The sequence below is a fragment of the Cryptotermes secundus genome, unplaced genomic scaffold (genome assembly GCF_002891405.2).
Source record: "Cryptotermes secundus unplaced genomic scaffold, Csec_1.0 scaffold235, whole genome shotgun sequence".
NCBI lineage: Eukaryota > Metazoa > Arthropoda > Insecta > Blattodea > Kalotermitidae > Cryptotermes > Cryptotermes secundus.
This window is the reverse complement of record NW_019723301.1, coordinates 963,020-988,538: the sequence shown is the minus strand read 5'-3', so window position 1 is coordinate 988,538 and position 25,519 is coordinate 963,020. Positions and strand designations below refer to the sequence as shown.

Sequence of the window (25,519 nt, the reverse complement as noted above, 5' to 3'; positions counted from 1 at the left end):
TCGAAAATTTGCCCACAATGGCCGTAACCAGTAAAAAATAAATAGAAATGTCAATAACAAATGTCATACCCCCATAATTCAAAATATTTTAAGGCTCTCATTCACCATAAAACGAATTTTAGTGGGGGGCTGGCCATAATTACGAACTGATATGCTGTCAGACATATTTGCTATACTGGAAATGCACAGAATTACAACACGTACTTACCCTCAGGAATCACACGCACCCAATCGCGGAGGACAGGACACAGACTGCTATTACATACTCGTACAGGTGAGAGAAGCGATATGAACTTGAAGTATCTATTCTGTATGCCACATACCTGCAATCCTGTATATCTATCGCCACGTTTTCAAAAGCCGGAAAAGAACTGGCTCGCAGTATGTGATAAAGCTGCCTGTCGTGTGATTAGTATTGATAAATAGACATTCAGTCATTGAAACTTGTGATATATTGTGGAGTTCACTCCTCCTCCTCTAAGTATCCTCATCCCCCTCAGCCCCACACCCAAGTGGACAATCCTTTGATGACGTCGCGATTGATAACGGTGTGTACATCGGAGATCTCTGATAACCTTGACTCTTCTCCTTGATAACATTGAAAGTTTCTGAGGCATATGGTAATTTACTTGTAAGCAGCACTGCTTTTGGATATAAAGTTGTCCCCACAAAAGCTTCGCCCTGTTTTAACAAAGCAAAAACTTACCGCTGATCTCAGTGGAAGCGCATCTGAGAAGTGTACTGCTAGAACCGTAGAAGATCGATGGTTCGAAACCGTATGGGGACATGACGTTTCTACAGCAGGAAGAACGAACTTCTATGCTGCATTTCTTCACGGCAGATATTATGCGATGGTAGAGTCGGGACAGTTCAGTCGGCATAGCAACAGCTACGGGCTGGAGCAAGAAATTTGTCTCTTCTCCATAGCGTCCGCACTGGTTTTGGTGTCAACCCAACCTCCTACCCAATGCGTACCGAGGGCTCTTTTCTCGGGGGTAAAGTGGCAGGGGCGTGAGGCTGACCGCTCACCTCCAGGTCATCCAGATCGTAGCTATACAGAATTTACTGAATGAACTATTCCACCTTACTCGAAGCTGCGTTAAAGTTGTCCCTGTGCACAAATGACTTTCCTTTAGGTGGTATAGTTGGAGAAAACGGCCCACGCATTACCATCGGCACCAAGCCAAGTCGAAATGTTTCTGCCGATGGACTGTAACAATAAATATGCCCAGTATAACCGATGCTGTTCATCGTCTTACGTTTTCTCAAACACAATGTTTTGGAAACTCGTTGCTTCTGTCATCTGGTGTAAGGGAGAAAAGTTCCGACTTCACTGGGCCCACTAGAAAGATTTAGTCTGGGGTTCTAATCTGGTTTTAAAAGAGAAAGAATCCCTCAAGGGCAATGGGCAATGACCAAAGTAATAGCGATGTTTATCAGCAGTAATGTGTTACAAATAATAATTCAAAATTCATACATTTTTCTATCAACAAACTCTAAAACTCAAAACTGATGATCCAACTGATCTTGCTTGATTCCATTTTCTTTTACGAATGTGTTATCTGTGCTTTTAGAGAGAGGTTAATCGGCAGATTAGAGCAATCTAAGGCAAACAGTATAACAAATTTTTAACAAATTTCACAATACGTATACCTAAACATTACAACCTCCGTCGATTTTACCATAGTTTTCTTCAGTTTCGTCATACAGTCTCTTCAATGGTCTATTAACGTTTCTTATTCCTCCTGATTACAATTTCAGACAAGTCTGGTAACCCTATCAACTATTATCTCTCAAGACGCTCACTCTGTCACTGTCTTCGGTAGTTTAAAATTACATATTTGCAGTTCTAGTCGCATACCCTCACTTCTCACATTATCCAGCAAAAAAGTACGTGGTTTATGTAACGAAATTTACGCAACAGCACAAGTAACATATGCCTTGTCTAATGGAAGAATGGTTCTGGATAATGAACTCGTCTGAAGTTCCTAATAAAGCCATCGAAAATCTCTGGTAAGCATGTTATCAGAATGAGAATCAAATGTGGGACCTTTCGAAGTGGTAACTATACAAACACGATTTTTCGGGATTGCCTCGTAGTAAGCCCAGGAATCGCAAATAACAGTGTCTGTAGATTCTAAAGGGGTCTAACAATGGCGTAGGTGTCCCCCCTCACCTGAGGACGGAAACAGATCCAGCTTCCGAAACATGTTTTCTAGTTTCTAGAAAACCGGACGATGGACGAAGTCCAAAAACCCAGCAATTCTGTACAATCCCTGTATTCCAAACCCGGTCGCAGGCCATTTGCATGTATAGCTATAAAGGTACAAAAGCAGCCAAGACTGGGACCATGGAAAAATTCCGTGTAAACGTGATTGAATGCTTACGACATTGTCTGAGCTACTTAGGTTGGACTGCATCGAATTAGGAAAATGGTCAGGCTTGTGAACAAGCCGAAATTTGGGAAAAAAGTGATGCTGACATACTTGAATATACTATCCAGTATTCTCTGGCAAATCTGAGGAAACCCACATTTCTCAGACAAAAAAGCAGATGTCCCGTCCGAGATTCAGATCAGTACTCCCAAATGCATACCAAGACCGTCAGTACTAAGTCAACCCGCTGGCCGCGCCGAAGCTCAAGCGGTTAGTCGCTGGCTTCCCACCGCGGCGGCCCGGGTTCGATCCCTGGTCTGGTCAAGTGGGATTTGTAGTGGACAAAGTGGCGCTGGGGCGGATTTTCTCCGAGTACTTCGGTGTCCCCTGCCAATCTTCATTCCACCGAATTCTCCATCATAATCACCCGGGGCAGGCTACAATAGGCCAATCAGTGGCCGCCGTGCCAAGTGGACCCAGCTGGACTCCACCCCCACTAAGCGATTTTTTTTAAAAAAGTCAACCCGCTGGATATTTTGCGTAAACGGCGACAAAGAGGAAGTACCAATCACAGCGAAGATGGCAGGGAATATGACTAACGAGACCTCTGGCTTTCCTGCAAGCTGAGTCGCATGACAGGGGTCACATTGACTGCAGGGATGCTATAGATAGCCAACATCACGTTGCAGGCGGCGAGGTCAATATGTCACGCTTCGGTGACAACAGCGTGGCACAGCATCGGATATTCTTATTCGGTTTCCGAATTATTCAGACCACTGCCGGCCAGTTACATGGAAAGAATGTCACTTAATCATTATCGGAGTACGACTTAAGGTCGTATGGCAAAAAAATCCTACCACATTTTTCCGTAAGACCGATGTCGCTGTGTGTGTACGTGCCCTTATAGACCGATGATTGTGGCAAAGTATGTATCAATGTGGGTCATGTTTCCTAAAAGAAGCGCCGAAAGAATAAAAGAGGGAATAGCGCGAGTAACAAAAGAAACAGCATTACCTAACGTGGAAATTGAAAAATTCGTTTAGAATCCTGAAATAAACTTTTTATTTTTTTAATCTTCTAAGCTACTATACAAGGCTATACTTTCAGGTAAGATGGCACACGATTTACTTATTTAATCTGTAACCTTCAATAATTAAGCGCTGATATTGACCCACATGTCAACACGTATATGTACCAGACAACCATCTGACGGATGACGCATATACTGAGATCAAGATTTTTTACAGCTATGAAAAAGTTGGTAATAAAGTCAGAATTAATATTAGCTTGTTTAACGGTGATTTGTGATAACGTTTTGATGATTAAGATGTCCGTGAAAGTGCACGGTTACGACATAAACTCTGACAGCAGCCAGAAATCTGATTGCAGTTTGTTCATACCAGCAGAGACAACGCTGCTTTGTGCAATATGCGCTATCGCAACTTCCACTTGTTTCTACGTCATAAAAAGTCCATTAATATTAATGACATTGGTTACAAAACACAGTTTTGTAATAAATAACTTTTCCTCACAATCTGTTGGTAATTGTTTGCACGCATATGATGTAAAACTTAAAACAATTTCCATAGCTGGAAAAGCATCTCAGTCACCTAACAGGTTGTTGATAGTACATTATTTCCACACCAGGAATCCCAGTTCTTGTAAACAAACTGTAAATTTGAAATACAAAATAAAATTCAATTTTCTCCATTCCAGGACTGCCACAAGACACATGAAATAAAAAGAGTACCTCATTAATTACTTGTCAAACCAACGATTAAACCTAGCTCATATTCTAGAAACACATACAAATTGATAATGAAATACATTTGGTTCAACTTAGTACCAAACTCAAGTACACTTACATAATATTTTATTGAACAAGGTAGGCAAAATGCACGGCGCGCTTAGAACACAACCCAGCCTAACTCTTACACAAAAATTGGCGGCAATATCCGAAAATACACGCAGTACTTAAAAAAAACTGATTTGACCTACGCGGAACACATCGGCGTTTATGGAAGTGAACCTAAATACAGGGAGTATCACAACTCAACGGCAAAATTTCAGGTACGGACTCCTCATATAGAGATATGAAAAAAGTTTATGACAACATGGGTCCGGAAATGCATGTATGTAATTACAGAGTAGTAATTGTGTCTGCACGCCACTGAGAAGAATTGGCAGAGGAAAATTTATCACGAGGTAATCACAGGTGACGTCGTGATAATCATAGAGCTGTCCTCCCAGTGAAAAGCCGACCCACCGACAGAAAGCACTCATGTCGCCAATTCCTTTCAGTGGCGTGCATACACAATTACTACTCTGTAATTATATGCATTTCCGGACACATGTTGTCATATACTTTTCTTCTTCTCTCTACATGAGGAGTCCGTTCCTGAAGTTTTGCCGTTGAGTTGTGATACACCCTGTATATATTTAAGCCTTCAAGTATGGGGAAAACCCCTACCATCAGTTATTGTAAGCTGAAACATGCGGACGGACAAAATCTCCCCATCATAACTTCATGCTATGCAAACATCGAATAGAACCCAGCGCACACGGCACAACACAAATACCAAACTTACACCACTCTTTACAATGAATCTTAAAAGAACCGTCATCGCTTATCTACAGTACACTCAGATCGGGTGTTCAGCAACAGTACCGTGAAGTTTACACAAATGCACGTCAATGGGTCAAATGGCTATCTCATTTCAAAATTAATATATTTAGTCACAGACCTCTGCCGAAGTGCCCATTACCAGCAACAGTCTGTAATGACCTCACATAACCTTTTAAGATAAATCAAGCTAACGTTTGCAATTTCGATTGAATACATTACAAAATACTGCAAGAGGAAGTGACAAATATGCATATAAATCAGCGAATGTGTCAACTTTAAAGAACCTTAAATAACATCGCATTACACGTTATAAAATAACTGCTGGCCTACAGGGATTTTTTACTTCAATTATAGGCGAATACTTAAATTTCCACAATAAGCCAAGAAAAATGATGTTAATATTAGAGTTAATTTTACCGACCACACAACACGTTTTTATTTGCTGTCACACTACATGTTTCGACCTCAAGAGGTCATCCTCAGGTGTACGAACACAGTTGCACAATCACACGCAATCACATTCGTTTTTCCACTTATTTTGATCCTGTATCCTGTTCAGGTCCACGCTCAATAATATGTGTCAAGTTCTTCTTATAAAATATAAGTTAAAAATACAAATGTTAAAAGTTAAAATTTAAAATTTAGTTCACTGTAACTAGTTATATTATTACCATTTGGTTAAAAAGTTCATGAAGACAATCAGTAGCCATCATGACAAGGAACGTAATAGATCCAACATCAGAAGACGCGGAAGAACAACAAGACCTTCAAAGTGAAAGTGCAGTCAATGTGATGAGATGAAGTTTTAATTCATGAACTTTTTAACCAAGTGGTAATAATATAACTAGTTACAGTGAACTAAATTTTAAATTTTAACTTTTAACATTTGTATTTTTAACTTATATTTTATAAGAAGAACTTGACACATATTATTGAGCGTGGACCTGAACAGGTTACAGGATCAAAATAAGTGGAAAAACGAATGTGATTGCGTGTGATTGTGCAACTGTGTTCGTACACCTGAGGATGACCTCTTGAGGTCGAAACATGTAGTGTGACAGTAAATAAAAACGTGTTGTGTGGTCGGTAAAATTAACTCTAATATTGATTAAATACACAACAGGATGCAAGAAACAATTAAATTTAAAAATGATGTTAAGTTAAAAGCACAGACAGCTTGGCCATTTCATAAACCCACTTGATTTCCTTCCGAAAAGAAAGTAGCGGAATCATTGGTGGTGGTGGTGACGACCCATCGAAAATGAGACTGGTTCAGGAATTCTTGCGGTGCAAAGGATTTCGTATGCAGAACTTGGATTACAAAATATGAAGGTAAAAATGTAAAAGGTAAAGTTGTCCCTGTGCTCAACGAATTAAGCACTACGCCATGAAGTCGTATGAGGGAGTCGATCTACAGATCCACACTTTCTTGATTATCATTTCATTATCATTATCATTTATTTACATGTCAAAAATCCTTTACAAGGTCGTAAGACTCAGGATATAGACAATAGTCCAATATAACAATTAAATATAATAATTACAAAAAATATAATACATGTTAAAATATTTATGTAAACATAATTTTAAAATTATAAAATTTGTAATTTAACTTTTCATTACTTATGTATATAATCCCAATAAAATCAATTATCAATCTTTTTAACCCTGTAATCAAAAAATTCATCAATACCATAAAATGAATGTAAATGGAGATCTCGGCACTAGCTGGAGATGAGTGGTCAGCTTCACGCCCCTGTCGCTTTACCCCCGGGGAAAGTGCCCCCGGTACCCATTGGATAGGAGGTTGGGTGGACCCCAGAGCTGGTGTGGACGATTTGGAGAAAACATTTGACCCTACCGGGACTCGAACTCGGTCATCCAGCCCGTAACCAGTCGCTATACCGACTACGCTACGCCGGCTCCTACAAGATATGAAATGAAAGCTAAATAAAACCTAACTTTAATCGCCTGAACGTTGATGCGAAACTCGACTAATCTACCTATCGTTAAAATAAACACAAAAGAAAACATACGCATATTTCTCTACGCTTTTCCGTTCATTTTATTCACGAGATCCACATCATCTAACAAAATATCTCGCGACTGGTATGCTTTATGTAGTAGTGCAACTAAGGGTCTTGTGACAATTTTACAACGGTGTCCGAGTGTAAGTCCATGTCACATGTATGGCTTCTTATATTTGCAACTGAAATGTACAACGGAGAAAGATGAATGATTTACTGTAAAGAAAGCGGTCTTCTGGCATGTGGCGCCGTGTAGATATTGTGTTAACAGACGTTTCGGAGGAACGCATCGCCTCCATCTTCATGTCTATTAGCACCTGCTCATGTTTGTTCCTTGCTCGCGGATTTTCTTCTTTTTTTCTTCTCCCCTGAAGATGGAGGCGATACGTTCCTCCGAAACGTCGGTTAACACAATATCTACACGGCGCCGCATCCCAGAAGGCTGTTTTCTTCATAGTTACCGCCGTGAAAACCTCAAATCTTACATGAATGGCTAGTATTCTCGAATTTTTCTTTCTCGGATTAAACAAGCAGTGGAATGGATGGTAGTTCGGTTTCGTTTCTGTAAAGAGTGATGTGAAGTGAGGGTGATACACTGCTCATTGCAAAAAGACCTGCCACATATCACGTAGAACTGTAAATTAATTAATGTATTTATTTTGTTTTACACTTACAGATTTATTATATTTAAATTATCTGTCACGTATCACCTGGAAAACCCACTCATAAGATATGAAATGCGGTAAAACAGCTTATTTTTCTCAGAACGAATAGTATCACCAATTATTTAGATACCATCATGTCTTTCTTTCCGTCATGTGTCACATCACCACATAGCTAACATACTTCAACAGCCGGAGATACAACAACCGGAAATGTTCACGCATTCCAATGGCAAAGCAGGTAAACTCACAGACATGTATTACTCGTACATTCGATTGAGAGCACGGCAGGGTTTAATATTGCAATATCCGGTTCTATTACTTGAAATTACTGATGTTTATTTTCTGCGTTCCCGAAATCTTCTCAGAGCTCTGCAATACATAATTTTGAAGCACTTCAATGAGTTTGCATTACATACAAAATTAACAACTCTTCCGTATACACAACGAGAACAGCACAGCCCTGCGGCTTTCTCTGCTTGAATACTGGATATCAACGACAGTCATTGCCAACCGAAGACATAAATGTGGGAGTTCGTTCAAATTCAGCTGTCTGTTCATAAGAACTATTAATCAAAGGAAGAAACCTTCATTTTGTACTTTAAGCACATCATCAGAATCTCTAAACTGCTATGACCTTAACAGTCTCAGTTCATACTGAGCCCGTACCTATCATATCCAATTTCATTTATGAACATCAGCTATACTACGTACTTCTGGTGATAATTAAGCTCGTATATGACGAATGATCGGTAAAGTATTTATTCGACTTGGACGTAAAAATCCATTAACCTAAAGGTTTATGACTGTTAAAAGTCTTCAGACCAGTGGCTTCATTCGTACGTACTCGTATATTAATCATGTCTGGTTTCCAATGTCTGGCCATGATGAAATCGTATTCATGTGGTTTCCTGTTATTTACTACTGGCGGGGTACTAAACTCTGCAATAATTGAATACCTTATATTTTATCCACCATGTTAAATAAAATATTCTGTAGGTCTACTTGGGTTTAATGCTTCGTTATAAATTTTATGATTTTAGAATGTGAGCTATGTTGAATTACTGGTTTGACAAGTAAGGGGATACCGTTTCATATTTGTATGTCCTGTCTCTGGGCCCTGATGGTATGAAAGCTGTTAATATTATCTCTATATGACATTAGTAAATATAATTTAAATATATTTGTTTTAGAGAACACGCATTTCATCATTTCCTACCGCTGGCGAACCCATAAACTTACAATTCTGGAAAAACAGCAATGCGTGACCAATCGTCTCGCCGTTTATAGCGGAAAGGAAACGCTGAAAATACGAAACCCCTTAACCAAAGAATGGTCATCCTCAACCACAATGGCTGGTGCGAGGCGCAAATGACACACACATTCCGTCTGACGATGAGTTATCAAATCGGTGTATGTAATTGTAAAAGGTATGATCCTACTCATGAAAGGGCTTGGAATGTATAGAGTTTGAGGTTATAAAAGAAGCAGTAATGAAGAATTCTATCTTCTGGCATACAACGCCGTGTAGACAGTCGAAAGAAAACCGATGTTTTGGAGGATCATGCCTCCTTCTTCAGAGTCGAAGAGAAGGCAAGCAAAGCTGCCTGGTTCATGCTGGTTTCTTGCTTGACTTACTCTTCGACTCTGAACATGGAGGCGCCATGTTCCTCCTAACGCCGGTTGACTTCGACTGATTACACGGCGTTGTTTCCCAAATGACAGAACTCTTCAATCTTAAAACTTATGTGTGTTCGTGGCAAACGCCTCCAGCTACGGACTTAATGACCTTCCTTTCTAAATTAGAACGTCTAGTGGTGGAATTCGTTCGTCGCGTGAGTATTCACGCAGCAAATTCTGGTTCGAAGTATCTGAACTGACAGGTGGTCAAGGCGGCGACAGAGGCCGCTCAAGTGTGCTTACAGATTGCGCCTAAATGGAAATATACATTGATAACTATGGGTATCACATACATTTTGACTATTCTGTACTAAACTGTGCTAGTGTTCTCTCACCTAAGGCTGACGCATGCGAATCGAAACTGTAGAATTTTAAAAACGACAAGATAATCTCCAGTAACTACTTCCTTTCCACCAAATGTAATGAAAACCTGCTACTTTTTTCACCTCCTAGGAAGGAGCACACAGACACACAAGCAAATAGTATATATTCTTATTTCTGTCTACTTGCTTGCCTTTCGGAAACCAGCACCGCAGTTCTGATATCCTTCATCCTTGTAGTTCTTAGAAGCTGATAATTCGGCTAACAGGATAACGGTCAAATATTCGCAGAAATTTTATACCACTATTAGAAAGATGTTCTTACCTATATAATGAAGGCCACACAAATTCGAAATGAAGTTGTATTAGTGCCGGTAACAAAGACAGCTGAGTAAAAACAGACACTGACCTTCAATGTGCATCTTAACTGACATTACGTGTGCGTACATGCATGTCCCATTAATTTTCCGTATGTAACATACATGACCAGCATAAAAGTAACATATGTTCGGGACGTCCACCATCATACGGATTATCATGATTCTACATCGAATGACTTTTTACATGTTTCGACCTGAAATTTTCACACGGCTGTATTTTCGTAATTGCTGGCGGGAAGTAATTAAACATCGCGGAACTTCATCTAGAAATCCTGTAATTGGGTTCACAGATTAAGAAATCATTACACGAACTTGCAGATACACTGTCACAAATAACACGTAATGGAACTTGGAATATCCTCACATAAATGAAGAAATCGGGTGACAACTGGCATTAGAAATTGTGGCCTCATTAATTTTCACTGGTGGTGATTAAAGTAGGACGATTCATACATAAAGTAACACACGATAAATGCGATTAAGATAATCCCGTTCCACGGCACAATAATTGCAATAAAATGCTCGTTTAAGTCCACACTACTAGTACTTACTTCCAACGTTAGAGACCACGACCGCCACTAAAGTCAGTGCATAGAAGATTCCAGGCTTGAAAAAAAAAACCTTCTGCAATGCCCAACGCCGGAAAGATCACGACACGTTAACCGTAGTTCAATTTCTACAAATGGCGTGACAGTGACGTATTAACCAATCCTGACAACATAACACCAATGAAGACTGTACGCTTTCACCCTAGCGCCTGGAGTCTGGCAACATTCCTTTTCTTTGCCTTGGGGAATGTGTTTATATATAAGGGCGAGGGCACACCAAGGAAACTGGCCACCGCAACGCAACCGGAATTTCCGCTGCCGTTTCCTCAATTTGCGCTGCTCCATTCAGTAACATTTGTCAACTCAGGCTGATAACAATCTTCAGAAATTGCGGTTGCGTTGCGGTTGCCAGTTTCCTTGGTGTGCCCTAAGGGTTGCATAAAGTATGCTTACTGGTAACACATCAAAATATAGGTAAAGGTAAAGCTATATCCGTAAGAGGCCGCGGAGACCTATAGGGTTGTGAAACGTCGAGGCTCCTGCATTTTCTAGACAATCGGCTCACAGATGGCGGTGAGGTTGTCAGCCCTACGCGCCGGCCGCCCTTAACCCCCAGGAAGATTCCTGGTACTCGTTTTTGTTAGAGACTGAGTCGACGGCAGGGCCATAGTGCGGCTGGAAGGATTAGCTCAATTGAAAATTCAATAACCTCACCAGATTATAGGCCATTATAAAATCATTCTCCCACACTGCTACATTCTTTAACACCTGTGTTATTCGAGATAGTGTGTTAGAACAAATTAAAGTGACAGAAACTGCTTAGAAAGCTTGGGCCTTCTAGCAACTATGCTTTATCAAAAACATCAGTCTTAAGGCGATGGCACACCAAGGAAACTGGCAACCGCAATTTCCGAGATTTGTCGCCGATTTAAAGCTAGCGGCTGGTTTCCTGATTAGCAGGCGCACACTGAAGAAACTCATGTTTGATTAGTTGCCCATATCATCTTAAGTGGGCATGTTCGTCCGACGTAATGCATGATTGAATTTTTTTAATTTCGTGCACTTACCTTCTGCAATGTAAGATAATACTATTGATCCTGTCATAATATGGTAGTAGTTGAGACCGGTTGAGAGGGCGTGAGAGGAGAGGACGACGAACAAGAGGGAAATACTGGGATGTTAATCAATTTGTTATAATTTAGGTTAATTTATTTTGATCATTAAATATCGCGTTCACACGCGATACGAAATTTTGATATATAGTGCAACAGTTTTAGCAGGACAGAAGGCCGTATGCAACCGAACCATGTAATGTGGAAGAAGGGTGACTATGTAATATGTTGTATTTAAGATGGAAATATATGTGAAATAAATGATATATTAATGTAACAGGATGCTTAAATACAATATTAGGAAGAGAAAACATTAGGTTCATCCGTTCTGTGACAATTTAAACTGAGGCGCTTTCGAAAGAACTTAACCTGGATCCAGACTCCTTCGTCTCATGAGAAATTCTTTCCCAAGCCAAATCTAGTTGGCGTTTGTCATACATACCAGACTCTTGCTCAATGAACTGCACAAAAACGAAATTAGCAGCTTCGTCAACCTTTCGTGCCATCTTAAGAAACAAATTAATCACTGACGCACGTTATAGAACAGCTGACACTAAGAAAGAATGTGGCAACGCAATTATGAGAAGACGGTTGCCAGTTTCCTTGGTATGCCCTCGGTCTTGAATGTATGAATGTATAAGGGGTGGGCCTTCTCGGCCCTCGCACNCACAACAATTTGCTAAATGTATTTATACAGATTGCAAATAAATGGGGATCTCAAAAAAAAAAAAACACATTATAGAACAGCTGACACTAAGAAACCATGCGGCAACGCAATTATGAGAAGACGGTTGCCAGTTTCCTTGGTATGCCCTCGGTCTTGAATGTATGAATGTATAAGGGGTGGGCCTTCTCGGCCCTCGCACCGTCTGTTGTGCTTATGCCCTCGCCCTTAGTCTATGTTATGAATATACTGTCCAAGAACTGTTATTAAAATCGCGACTGCCTCGAATAAATATGCACAATGACTAGGATGAAATTTTAAAATACTAACCGCTTGGGCCAGAATTGCGGGGTTTGCTCCTACACACAAAAAAGTGGCCGCGCCGTAGCTCAAGCGGTTAGTCGCTGGCTTCCCATTGCGGTGGTCCGGGTTAGAGCCCGGGGTCTTGTCAAGTGGGATTTGTGGTGGACAAAGTGGCGCTGGGGCAGATTTTCTATGAGTACTTCGGTTTCCTCTGCCAAGCTTCATTCCACCAAATTCTCTACCATCATAATCACCGGGGGCAGGTACAACAGGCTAATCAGTGGACGACGTGCCGAGTGCACCCAGCTGGACTCCACCCTGCACTATGTGATTTTACACATAAAAAAGAGAGAGAGAGACCCTTCACCTACGTACGTATTTCACTTGGGTTCAACAAAGGTTTGTTCGTGCACACACATCTCGTTTTGAAACTGCAGAAGCGGACTTAACTTAACATCAATCAGAATTGACTTAACCATCACTAATATAATGTGGAAATCATCAATAATTTGGAAAGGAAAACATGTAATGGGATGAAAACTTTCACATGTTGTGTATAATTCCTTATATTTACGTGAAATCGTCAAAGAATTTTCGGAAAAAATTTCATAAAATAGGTTGATTTCGTTCATAATTTGTTTAAATTCTTTTAATTAACTTAGAATGACTGAACATTTTATTAAAATTCATTAAAAATACAGTATTTATCAGATTTTCGAAGGAATTCCTTAAATTAGAGTGAAATCTTTTATAAATTTGTCGAAATACGTTATTTATCATGAAAAAGTCAAAGAATTTTAGGTTAAATTATATACATTTCGTTGAATTCTTTTAAATTCTATTAAAATTCATTAAATTAACTTAGAATCGTTCAAAATTCCTTTAAATTTCTTGTATTATTATGTAAATCGTCAAAAAGTTTGCTAGAATTCCCAAAATTAGTGTGAAATCTGTCACAAAATAATTGATATTATTTATATTAATTTGAAATCGAGAAAGAATTTTTGGTTAAAATTAGATGAATTAGGTTGAATAAGGTCAAAATTAGTTAGAATTCCTTAAATTATCATGAAATCCCTCAAATTTTGATTAAAATTAATTATTGATTAAGCATCGTAAAAAAATTGGATAGATTTCCATAAATTAATGTGTAATCTTTGAAAATTTGTTGAAATTCTTTATGTTAACTTGAAATCTGGAATAATTCTTGGTTAAAATTTCATAAATTACGTTGAAATCTTTCAAACCCTGGTTTTTATTTGTTAAATTTAAACTAGGCAACACGGCGCGTCTCTTACCGGCCACTACGATATCAGCGGCCATGCCTCAAACGTTTCGCATATGAAATAGCCTCTCTGGGTGCCGTCTGATGTCCACTACATGAGAAGTACTTGTATCCTTTTAATATACAATCTGTTCAAGTACTACAGCTAAGGGACAATAACCTTCGCCTCCAGGTCTGTCGGCGGATTCTACATAAAACTGTGAATAAACCTGCCTTTCTGTGCCCTGCATTTTGGGCTGATAAGGCAACATTCACGAGAAGTCGAGTAACAATCTTCACAACCTACATGGCCCGGTACTGTGAATTCTCATTCTACTCAACGCTGTTCAACTGACGGAAAAAAGAGAGCGCCAAAGTTTGGACCGGTATTGTAGGCCAGTGCTTCTCAACCGCCGGGCCGCGGCCCAGTAGTGGACCCTGGCATCAATTATACTGGGCCGCGAGAGGCTCTTCTGAAATTTGTCATTTTAATTTTCTAAGAATTTTTCATGAATAAATATTTTACAGTGGAAATATTCTGAGGAGAATAATATTTGTGTCGAGAAGCTCAGACACAGAACACCTAAATCTGTGTAGAAATGTCAGTGACCAAGCCGCATATTTTTAAACATGGAAGTATCCATGAATGATCGGGAATTTTCAGACATCCAAATCTCTCAACATTCGGGAAAGGCAATACTGGTGTTTATGACCAGTCATAAAAATTGCCTGCAAGCCGATTACAACAATGGGCGGCATATCCTCTGTTCTCAGAACTGAGAGAAATAACATCTGTGTTGCAAATGTCAGTGACCAATCAGCAAGGAAGTATAAAGAAAATGTTTCCACTGAAATTGAAGATCAAGGCAGTCTGTATCCGGTTCTCAAATCTAGTAATACTGAATACTGTTTCTTCGCAAGTTCGCATTGCAGTGTGTTAGTGCTTGTTTCGAAACCTGAGTGATTTAAATTTTAATATGAATAAGAGACAGGGGGCTTTGTTTAATTTTGGTGTTAAGAAATCTCGTATAAAGGTTGAGAACCACTGCTGTACACGACTACCATAAGTGATAGGGCATGTAGCACGAACGGGGGAAAACAGGAATGCATACAGGATATTGGTGGCAAAGCCAGAAGGAAGGAGACCACTGGGAAGACCATGGAGTAGGTGGGTGAACAATATTAAAATGGATCATAGAGATGTAAGATGGAATGGTATGGATTGGATTCATCTAGCTGAGGATAGGGACCAGTGGAGGGCTCTTGTGAACACGGTAATGAACCTCCGCGTTCTATAAAATGCTGGGAAATTCTTGAGTAGCTGCAGAATTGGACGGGGAGGCAAAAGAAAAGGAAACACCTCCCCTTTCATTGGAGAATTCATCCGTTAATGTTAGCGAAGGCATGTGGTTTCCGCACAATGGCTTCCATCCAAACTTTTCACTCCATGTGGGTAATTGGTTGACAAGCCTTTTTCTAATACATCGATCAGCTGCTAGGGTCCGATAAACAGAAATCCGTGTTTTCATCCGAACCCACTTAATTTTCTTCATAGGGGTATGCATCGCCGAAAACACTCGTTTCTTGCTTGGCTTATTCTTCGGCCCTCAAGATCGAGGCATTTTCCTCCGAAACGTCGGCTGACTTCCAACGGACTACATAGCATTATTATATCCCTGAACACAGGACTCGTCACAACCACCGCTGTGAGAACCTCAAATCCTACGTAACCCTCAGAAACTCTTCTGAAGAAATACGTGGAACCATGTGCCAATACACAACCAGGCATTTGTGTTATACGTAAAGCAAAATTGAAACTGAAAGGAACTAATAACTTTGGAATATTTGCTTTTCATCCACGGCAATTAAAAGTAATAAATAAACATGTTAACTGTAAACAACAGAATGTATACAAGAATGAACAATTATTTAATTTTTCTAAATAGCGGCGAAACATATCTCGACAAGGCTGATGAATCAAGTAACAATTATTACATTTTCTTCTCGAAAATATCTCCCAAACAGCTTCATAAAGTCTGAGAATAGTACTTTGTATCAACATGTACAAGAACCCTGTTCCCATGTGTATCTTCAAAGGCCTTTGGAAGATTTTCATAAAACCTCAAATACAGCGCTTTTATTATATATCACGCAGTTCAGGTTGAATTTACTTTTTTTACTTTTCCAAAGTACCCCCAACACTACGGTGGAACTGAAGGAGTGATTGACGATTCCAAACTTTTACTGTGATTCATTGCTAATGTGGATCCTGTTTTCGGGTAGGCATATCATGTAGAAGTGTGTTGTATTGACAAAATTATGGAGGGATTTTTTTAAACATCGATTAAATAGTTCTAAAGTTACTGGGAGGAGGAGGGAATGCAACGTCTAGGGGACAAAGAGTTCTCAACAACTATATTCCTTATATGAACCGTCTTAAAAATACTCATAGTTTAGATCGGCTATACTAAATTCGTCGTTTAGCTCAGTTACTCCAGGTGAATGAACGGATAATGCCGAACAGATTAGTACGACGGTAACAAGTCGAACAGTTCCCGATTCGAATCATAACCAAGCATTTGGTAGCTTTACTCGGCTACTTGAGCCGGGGTAGCTTAGTCGGTATAAAGACTAGCTACGGGATGGACGGCTGAGGGGTCGGAGTTCGAGTCGCAGTAGGGTCAAGAATTTTCTCTTCTCCAAATCGTCCAGACCGGCTCTGGGGTTCACCCAACCTCCTATCCAATGGGTAACGGGGACTCTTTCCACGGGGGTAAAGCGGCCGGGGCGTGAAGCTGACCACTCACCTCCGGCTAGTACCGAGGTCAAGGAAATGTGGATCTATACATCCACTTCCCCATACGCACTCATGGCGTAATGCTTAATTCGTTGAGCACAGGGCCAACTTTACCTTACCTTACTCGGCTACTTGAGACATACTGGGGTGCAGTGAAATAGACCACTACGGCTCCTACCCACTTTCCTCTTAACTGACCATTATCTAATTCGAAACTACACAACTAAAGAACTGCCCAAATCGTAGAAACATGAATAAGAAAACAATCCTTAAGTCACGACCCTCAACCTCGTTATCCTACATATCAAGTGTAAACGAGCCGACGAAGTTCACATTCACCGTTTTATATTAAAAACTTACAGGGTGTCATTTTAGACAAGATATACTATCTAAAAACTGAATAATGAATCCAAATCCTTTAGAATGTTCACTGTGGCCAAGAACGATGTTCAGATAAGGATCAGCTCAAGTTCACGAGAGAGTTTCTATGAAACACAGTCCATCCAGTAACAGCGCAGAGACTGAACAGGTGAAGAGCTTGAATGCCAACGTTAAATGATTATGAAACGAAAGCACACAAGCACGGGTTCAGAGTTCAATGACCGCATTAATGTTTATTTTCAACTCTATCGCAGTTCAAACAGCTACCATAAAATGTCAAATCGACTACTTGATTTCAAAACATAAATACGTAGTAATACGTTGATATTACTGATCTGATTTAACGTCTCTTCTTCTTCTTCTTTAGCATTTACAGACTAGATCATCTAAGTTTGGGGTTCTGATACCGTGTGATACCGTGATCCCCTAAAATAATACACAATTTTCCGCAAACCTTCACGATGTTCGGTCACGATAGAAACCCAATTAACATTATATCTACGCCTGCAATGTGCTATAAAATGTTCCTGTACAATCACGATAAAATTCGCGTAACGTTTGGCCGGCTCTAACTGCATTTCCCGAAGGCTACATAATGATTAAATCTTACTCAGAGTGGACACAACTAAATCCAATACAATTCCTGAGAACTCAACCACGCTCAGAACAAGAAGCAGCCCCCTGGGAGGCTGCGGCTGACAGTTCGAGAAACCATGCTCTAAAGCTTTACGATTCACAATGAATCTCTTTTTAAAAATAAGCAACCCTACAGACATAACTTGGAGGGAACTGGTCCATCTCAAAGGAATACGACAGTGAAAAACGTTGATTTACATTAATGACTTCAACGGGATTAAAACCGACGACCGCATTGTTCCTTCGTTCCTAGACGATACACGCCTCACACAGCGCTGCAACTGTCATCGACTTCATCTTTCTAATACTCTTTTTCCTTGGAGCTTCTGTTTCAATGAGTCAGGTTATTAAAACCTCAGGAATCACTCCCCAAAATTGCCTTTTTTTGTTAGGCTGTAGATTGGTGCCCCAGAGTATCGAAAGGCATGATAAGAAACGCAATAACAACCTTTCCCAATGTGAATATTTTCTTCCTGTGTATCTTAGGACGGTCAGCATCTAAGAGTATACAGCACCCAACGAAACGATGAATTGGAAAGGGCTTGGAAAAAAGCGATCGTAGCCTAATCGAGGTACTGAGGAAAGACATAAAAACCTCAAAACAGGATAACCCGTGTCCTGGTCGAAATTCTAATCGTACACTTCCCGCATAAGAATCTACAGCTATACCACCGCACCAACCTGCTCGGTCCCAAAGTGGATAAGAACACATGACGGGCCGAGATCTATGAAACCATTCTAAATGGTCATCTCCCGTGCCGCCAAACACAAAAACAAAGAACTTTAACTGAGCAACTTTCATTACGACGAATACATCCACCGCACTTCGCAGTTTAAATATACGTACGTAGGAAGTTATCGACCGTACATTCCCCATCCTCAACACAATATCTTATCCTGAAGGTTAAAATACGATTATTTCCGAAACATGCGGGGGAGAAGGGAAGAGGGCAAGAAGAAGCGCACCGAAAACGTAAAACATAAATTTCAACCAATTTTAACTTTAAATTTTTTTAATATTATGTTCTTGAAATCTGTATCTGTCAGTGAGTGTGCCTCACCTAGCATCAATGTTCCAGTACACAGCAATCGACCACAATTATGCTGCCTGTGACTCTGAACCACGAAAACAAACACAGGAGACGCGAAAAAGATATTTCCAGATCTGTCACTACCAACTGTGGGTGTATTATTTTGGAATGTGCACGGAAGGATACACGAATGTTAATCCGAAATACAGTTACATAAAACATACGGCCGCGCCATAGCTCAAGCGTTTAGTCGCTGGCTTCCCACCGCGGCGGCCCGGGTTCGATCCCGGGTCTGGTCAAGTGGGATTTGTGGTGGACAAAGTAACGCTGGGGCAGGTGTTCTCCGAGTACTTCGGTTTCCCCTGCCAATCTTCATTCCACCAACTGCTCCACAATCACCCTCACCTATCATCTGGGGCTGGTACAATAGGCCAGAAGTGGCCGCAATACAAGGGACTTAGTCCCACCCAAATAGCATTAAAAAAATTACATAAAACATTAAGATGACTGTCTTCTGGAATGTAACATCGTGCAGTCTGGTAGACTGCTACCAATAATTTGGAGCAGTGCTTCTCTTGTACAGTCTACTTCAGCGCGGAAGGTGCAACAAAATGGAAATCGTCTTTAAAAAAAAACAAGATATGTCATAAGTAAATCTGAATAAAACACTACAGCTCAGAAATTATCTAGTGACTGTATTCGTAAAGCATGCCAATCTCCCAATACATCGTGGTGGAATCCCAACTTACGGACTCTTGTAAAGTATGGACAAATTATTCAATCAAATACAAATTAAAGTATGGTAAGGTAAAGCTGTCCCTTCGCTTAATTAATTAAGCACTATGAAGATACTGTGGGAGTTGAGATATAGCTCCACCATACTTGACCTCGGCACTACATTGAAGTGAGTGATCAGCCCAGGCCGCTTTAACCCCGGGGAATTCCAAAGAGGTACCCATTCGACAGGAGACTGGGTGGACCCCGAGTCGGTCTCGACGCTGTGGAGTAGAGAAAAATCCCCTGCTGGGAATCGAACCCCGGCCATGCAGCCCGTAACTCGTCGCCATATACCGACTGAGTTATCCCGGCTCATCAATTTATCCATTAAACATTTTCAGTCGTCGTCGTTGTTGTTATACAATACGAAATTAGAAACCCACTTCAATTCTTTCTGAGGTACCATGGGACAGAAGAGATTCAATAGTCACATAAGAAACTTCTACTCATATGTACAGCTCATATGGCGAAACCAGTCTACATAATATGTCTGTATTTAACACGTATTCAAAGCAGCGTTAGTTACGCAGTGTGAGAAACTCATATCTACAGCTCAGCTAAAAAAACAGCCCACGAGTACTTTATACGCAAATGTAATTAACGTACCGCACCAAAGCCTTCGACCCTTAAACCATTAGTTTTCACAGTTAACTCGGCCTCTCCGGCCTTCTTTGTTCAAAGGGACAAGAGAGTGCCGATAAATCCTGTTAATCTTGCTACATGTTTATGTGTAGAATACATGCTTATGTATGCTATATTGTTGGTGTCTTGACACGGAGATAAACTTCCGCCCTAATTACATCAGATTTTAGCACGTATTCGTTTCAGTAATGAGGGTGACGTCTTCTAAAAGTACAGCAACAACCCTATAAACCGTTTCGTGCAATTTGATTAATTACACTTCATTAAATGTTCACTTCGACAATTGACATTTTTTTTTTTTTCCACATTTTGAAGTTTACTTAGTTTTAACACTGTGGTAGTACCTTGTTATGTTTCACCCACTCTGCAATCCAATAATTGCTTCTTTGGGTCCAGTGCAGGCAAAAATTATATTCTCTTTATATGTGTGTTTGCCATCCTGTTGCGTAACTCAGCTATNGAGGTACCCATTCGACAGGAGACTGGGTGGACCCCGAGTCGGTCTCGACGCTGTGGAGTAGAGAAAAATCCCCTGCTGGGAATCGAACCCCGGCCATGCAGCCCGTAACTCGTCGCCATATACCGACTGAGTTATCCCGGCTCATCAATTTATCCATTAAACATTTTCAGTCGTCGTCGTTGTTGTTATACAATACGAAATTAGAAACCCACTTCAATTCTTTCTGAGGTACCATGGGACAGAAGAGATTCAATAGTCACATAAGAAACTTCTACTCATATGTACAGCTCATATGGCGAAACCAGTCTACATAATATGCCTGTATTTAACACGTATTCAAAGCAGCGTTAGTTACGCAGTGTGAGAAACTCATATCTACAGCTCAGCTAAAAAAACAGCCCACGAGTACTTTATACGCAAATGTAATTAACGTACCGCACCAAAGCCTTCGACCCTTAAACCATTAGTTTTCACAGTTAACTCGGCCTCTCCGGCCTTCTTTGTTCAAAGGGACAAGAGAGTGCCGATAAATCCTGTTAATCTTGCTACATGTTTATGTGTAGAATACATGCTTATGTATGCTATATTGTTGGTGTCTTGACACGGAGATAAACTTCCGCCCTAATTACATCAGATTTTAGCACGTATTCGTTTCAGTAATGAGGGTGACGTCTTCTAAAAGTACAGCAACAACCCTATAAACCGTTTCGTGCAATTTGATTAATTACACTTCATTAAATGTTCACTTCGACAATTGACATTTTTTTTTTTTTTCCACATTTTGAAGTTTACTTAGTTTTAACACTGTGGTAGTACCTTGTTATGTTTCACCCACTCTGCAATCCAATAATTGCTTCTTTGGGTCCAGTGCAGGCAAAAATTATATTCTCTTTATATGCGTGTTTGCCATCCTGTTGCGTAACTCTGCTATATATAGTATATCAGTCCATCACAACACAGCCATAACATTGTCATATAGTATGTGTGACTATAGACTGGGTTTGGATTGGTGAATAGATTACTGGCCATTTATGGGTCGTAACTACAAATAACTATAACACTACTGCTATTTCCACACTTTATAATTCACTACGGCATACAGTCTAGTGTTCTCAGTCGGTTACTAGACGTTTCCTGGTAACAGCTCCAACAGTGGCTATTCCTCTGCCTCCGGCTCAAGTTGTCTCTTCACAGACTCCCGTACAGAACTATCGACTGACTAAGCTCCAAACCTCGTCTCATTTATAACCTCTTGGCATGGACCACATAGAAATCACAGCTCTTCCACTGCTGTAGTCCAACTGTTGCATTATTAAGATTCTGCTGCCCAGCAACGGGAACATGTTTAACCGAGCCGTTGCCTATAAACGGGGCTGTCTCGCGGTCATCGCATAGTAACGGCTCTACACGCTATAATATAAATAAATAGAAGTCCATTCCTAACACTCAACGGGGTACACCATATCTACTGCAACATCAGCAACACATCATCAACAAAATACAGGAACCTCAACATCAGCTGAAATTAGAACACACAGTATAACACTTCCACACAGAAACACAAACAAAATCTACTCTACACACACCACCCTTCCTACTCCATTCTTACTACCCCTCATTCCACGAAAGTAGGCTTGGATAGGTTTTCAAATACAAATTTAATTTATACTGTAAAACAAACAAAATACACTCCGTGGCTTTAGTCCGCAAGCGAACTATACCGACAGAGCGACCGCCGCTTATCGGCGAAGTGATTGCCTACTTTAGCGGATAGAGGGTGTCACGTGGTCAGCGCAACGAATCCCCACGGCCGTTAATTTCGGTTTTCAACTCCGGAGCCGCTATTTCCTTGAAATAGCTCCTCAATTATCCTCACGAGGTTGAGTGAACCCCGTTCCAAACCCATTGCTTCTCAGAAAATCTGGCAGCACCGGGAATCGAACTCGGGACCTCTGGATCTGTAGTCAGGAATTCTGACCACTAGACCGAAGAGGCGGTCAATTTATACGGTAGCAATAGTAAAAATAGACTTACTTACATTAATTTTAATTAAATTATAATTTACTATATCACTTTTTGAGGAATGGTTTGTGTAAGAAGAAATTAGTAACAAAGGATCTATTGTGTAGAAGTTCAATGATGTATGATGACAACATTTTTAGCATTTTAAACGCCTTACATAACCTTATATGGTCAAAACATGTAGTGAGTAGCTCAGTGAATAAATACTGATTCCATCATGGCAGTCACTGTCTTCAGTTATTTACACTATAGTTGTGTTGTGACAGATGAACTGATATACTAGCCATCAGTTTCAACTACAATAGTGGGTTTACACTGTTTCAAGCCATGAAGAATATTTTCTTCTGAGATAGGACTCTGTGCAGTCTGGCAGCCCCATTCCAGTCATTACTCACCCCCATAAGAACCTAAAATTCAGTATTTCAAAAGATGATGACATTCAGGTTTCTTAGATATTCTACAAGTGTGTTTCACCATTCATTGGCTGCTAATGAATCAACAGACATCATCTCAGCTGCAAAAACATAAATAACATTTGAATTGGATATGTCTGAAGAACTGTGGTATTTAATGAACTTGTAGACTTCCATTCAGCGTGACACCAGACACTGGGATTGGATCATTTAGACACCACTATGTAGTCTTCAAAAGCATAATTTGGAAATGTCAATGTTTTTGAATATAAATTTAATTGAAGAAAGCAGTCTTCTGGGATTTGGCACCGTGTATATGTGGTGTTAACCTATACACGGTGCCAAATCCCAGAAGACTGCTTTCTTCATAGTCACCGCCGTGAAAGCCTCAAATCTTACATAAATTTAATTGTTTCTTGTATCCTGTTGTGTACTTAATCAATATTAGAGTTAATTTTACCGACCACATACCGACATATATTATTGAGCGTGGATCTGAACAGGATACAGGATCAAAATAAGTGGAAAAACGAATGTGATTGTGTGAGATTGTGCAACTGTGTTCGTACACCTGAGGATGACCTCTTGAGGTCGAAACATGTAGTGTGACAATAATAAAAACGTGTTGTGTGGTTGGTAAAATTAACTCTAATTTTTTAATATAGTTACTGACAGTGCGCCTTTTATGATTGACTCAAAAAGTAAATAAAAAGGTCTCAAAAATGAATTAATAAAGTACCAATGCATTACCCATCAACAAATTCTAACTGGTACGGCTCTGGGATTAAATAAAGTACAGCATACCATCGGTGCAGTTAACTTTATAGGTCATGCGGGCTAAGCCAAAGACAGTTCATGGTGTTCCTTAAAAAATCGAAAGTGAATATGGTGGCAATTTTTATTCCTCTGAAGTTCACTGGCTTAGCAAAGGTAAGGTTCTGCAATGCTCTCTATTACTATAAGAAGAGATCACGTTTTTCTTACTGAAAAAGGGCGACTAGTCAATCATTCTGAACATGCAAGTTGAATATGTGATCTGAACTTCATGACAGACATTTGTGGGCACTTGTATGATCTACATAGCAAACTGCAAGGGAAGTGCCAACCTGTAAGTGGCAATGCATCGCCCTCCCCAAATAAAATATCATTATATCAAATGAATGACAAGTACTGCACCTGACAAACACTTGGCATCTGGAGCAGAAGCCCAGTTGTCACATTAGTAAGTTGTTATGTTCTAATTACTTATAATCATTCTACATTTGTTTACTTGTATAAATTTGACAAAAGTAATTTCACTGTTCCTACTATCAATAAGAAAAAAAAGTGGTTATTCTTTATCAAGGCTATACTGTTCTGCCCACAGACAAAGGATATTTAGCAATGCAGCCCTTTAAAAAGAAAAGGTCATATATCATTGAATGGATCTTAGAGAGATAGGATGGGATGGTATGGATTGGATAGATCTGGCTCAGGATAGGGACCAGTGGAGGGCTCTTGTGAACACGGTAACGAACCTTCGGGTTCCATAAAATGCTGGGAAATTCTTGAGTAGCTGCAGAATTGGCGGCTCCTCCAGAAGGGCTCAGCTCCATAAGTAAGTATGTATAGGTACATTTATGATATAGTTATACAACAAACTCCACATGCTTAGCTCCAACTGTTCATTAGTTATCCCCATGAACCCAAAACCTAAAGAAGAATATTGCACTGCCTCCATGTTGTTACTTCACACTACAAAAAATACCTTCACATAAGTTGCATATCTTTCAAAGATCGATTACCATACCACACTTCTGGACCCTACATTAGAATGGATTAGTGTCACTACTGCCAAACAAGTTTATGCATCTGACATATTATTACTGACTGTAGGAAATTATGTAAGTGTGGAGATGGTGTGGCATACCATTTATACAAAGTTTCGTGAAATTCAGTCAACTGATTCAGGAGTTGAAATGAGAACACAGACAACACAGTCATCTCATATACCACCTTTTCTCACATAACACCGCGTAATCAACTTTCCTGTTCTCGAAGAATACTTATCAGCATAACTAACTTGTTGGGAAGCTGCCAGTCATTGAGCTACTAAAGAATTTCCCAACATTTTATGGGCCTGAAAGTTCATTACTGTGTTCAGAAGAGCTGGCCACTGGCCTCTGTCCTCAGCCAGATAATGCAGTCCATACAACCCCATCCCATTTATCTAAGAGCCCTTTTAATATTATCCCTCCAATTATCTTTAGGTCTTCCTAGTGTTCTCTTTCCTTCTGGCTTTCCCACAAAAATCCTAAATGAATTCCTCTTTTCACTCTCATGCATACTATATTCCCTGCCAATTTCACCCTCTTTGACTTGATTACTCTAATTATATTTTGCAAAGAGTACAAATTATG

General features: G+C 40.0%; 1 protein-coding gene across 5 annotated transcripts in view; it reads right to left on the bottom strand.

Moving 5' to 3' along the window:
* Window positions 1–25,519, bottom strand: part of LOC111861706 (ATP-citrate synthase) — a 78,352-nt gene that overhangs the window by 51,700 nt on the left and 1,133 nt on the right. The window contains exon 1 of one of the 5 annotated variants that reach the window (XM_023846490.2): window positions 10,622–10,724. The exons of 2 other annotated variants lie outside the window; for them this stretch is intronic. The gene's annotated coding sequence lies outside the window, so the exon portion shown is untranslated. Of the gene's footprint in view, window positions 1–208; window positions 290–323; window positions 460–10,621; window positions 10,725–25,519 lie in introns of those variants that run through there. 2 more of the 5 variants (XM_023846488.2, XM_023846491.2) reach the window with 2 other exon arrangements.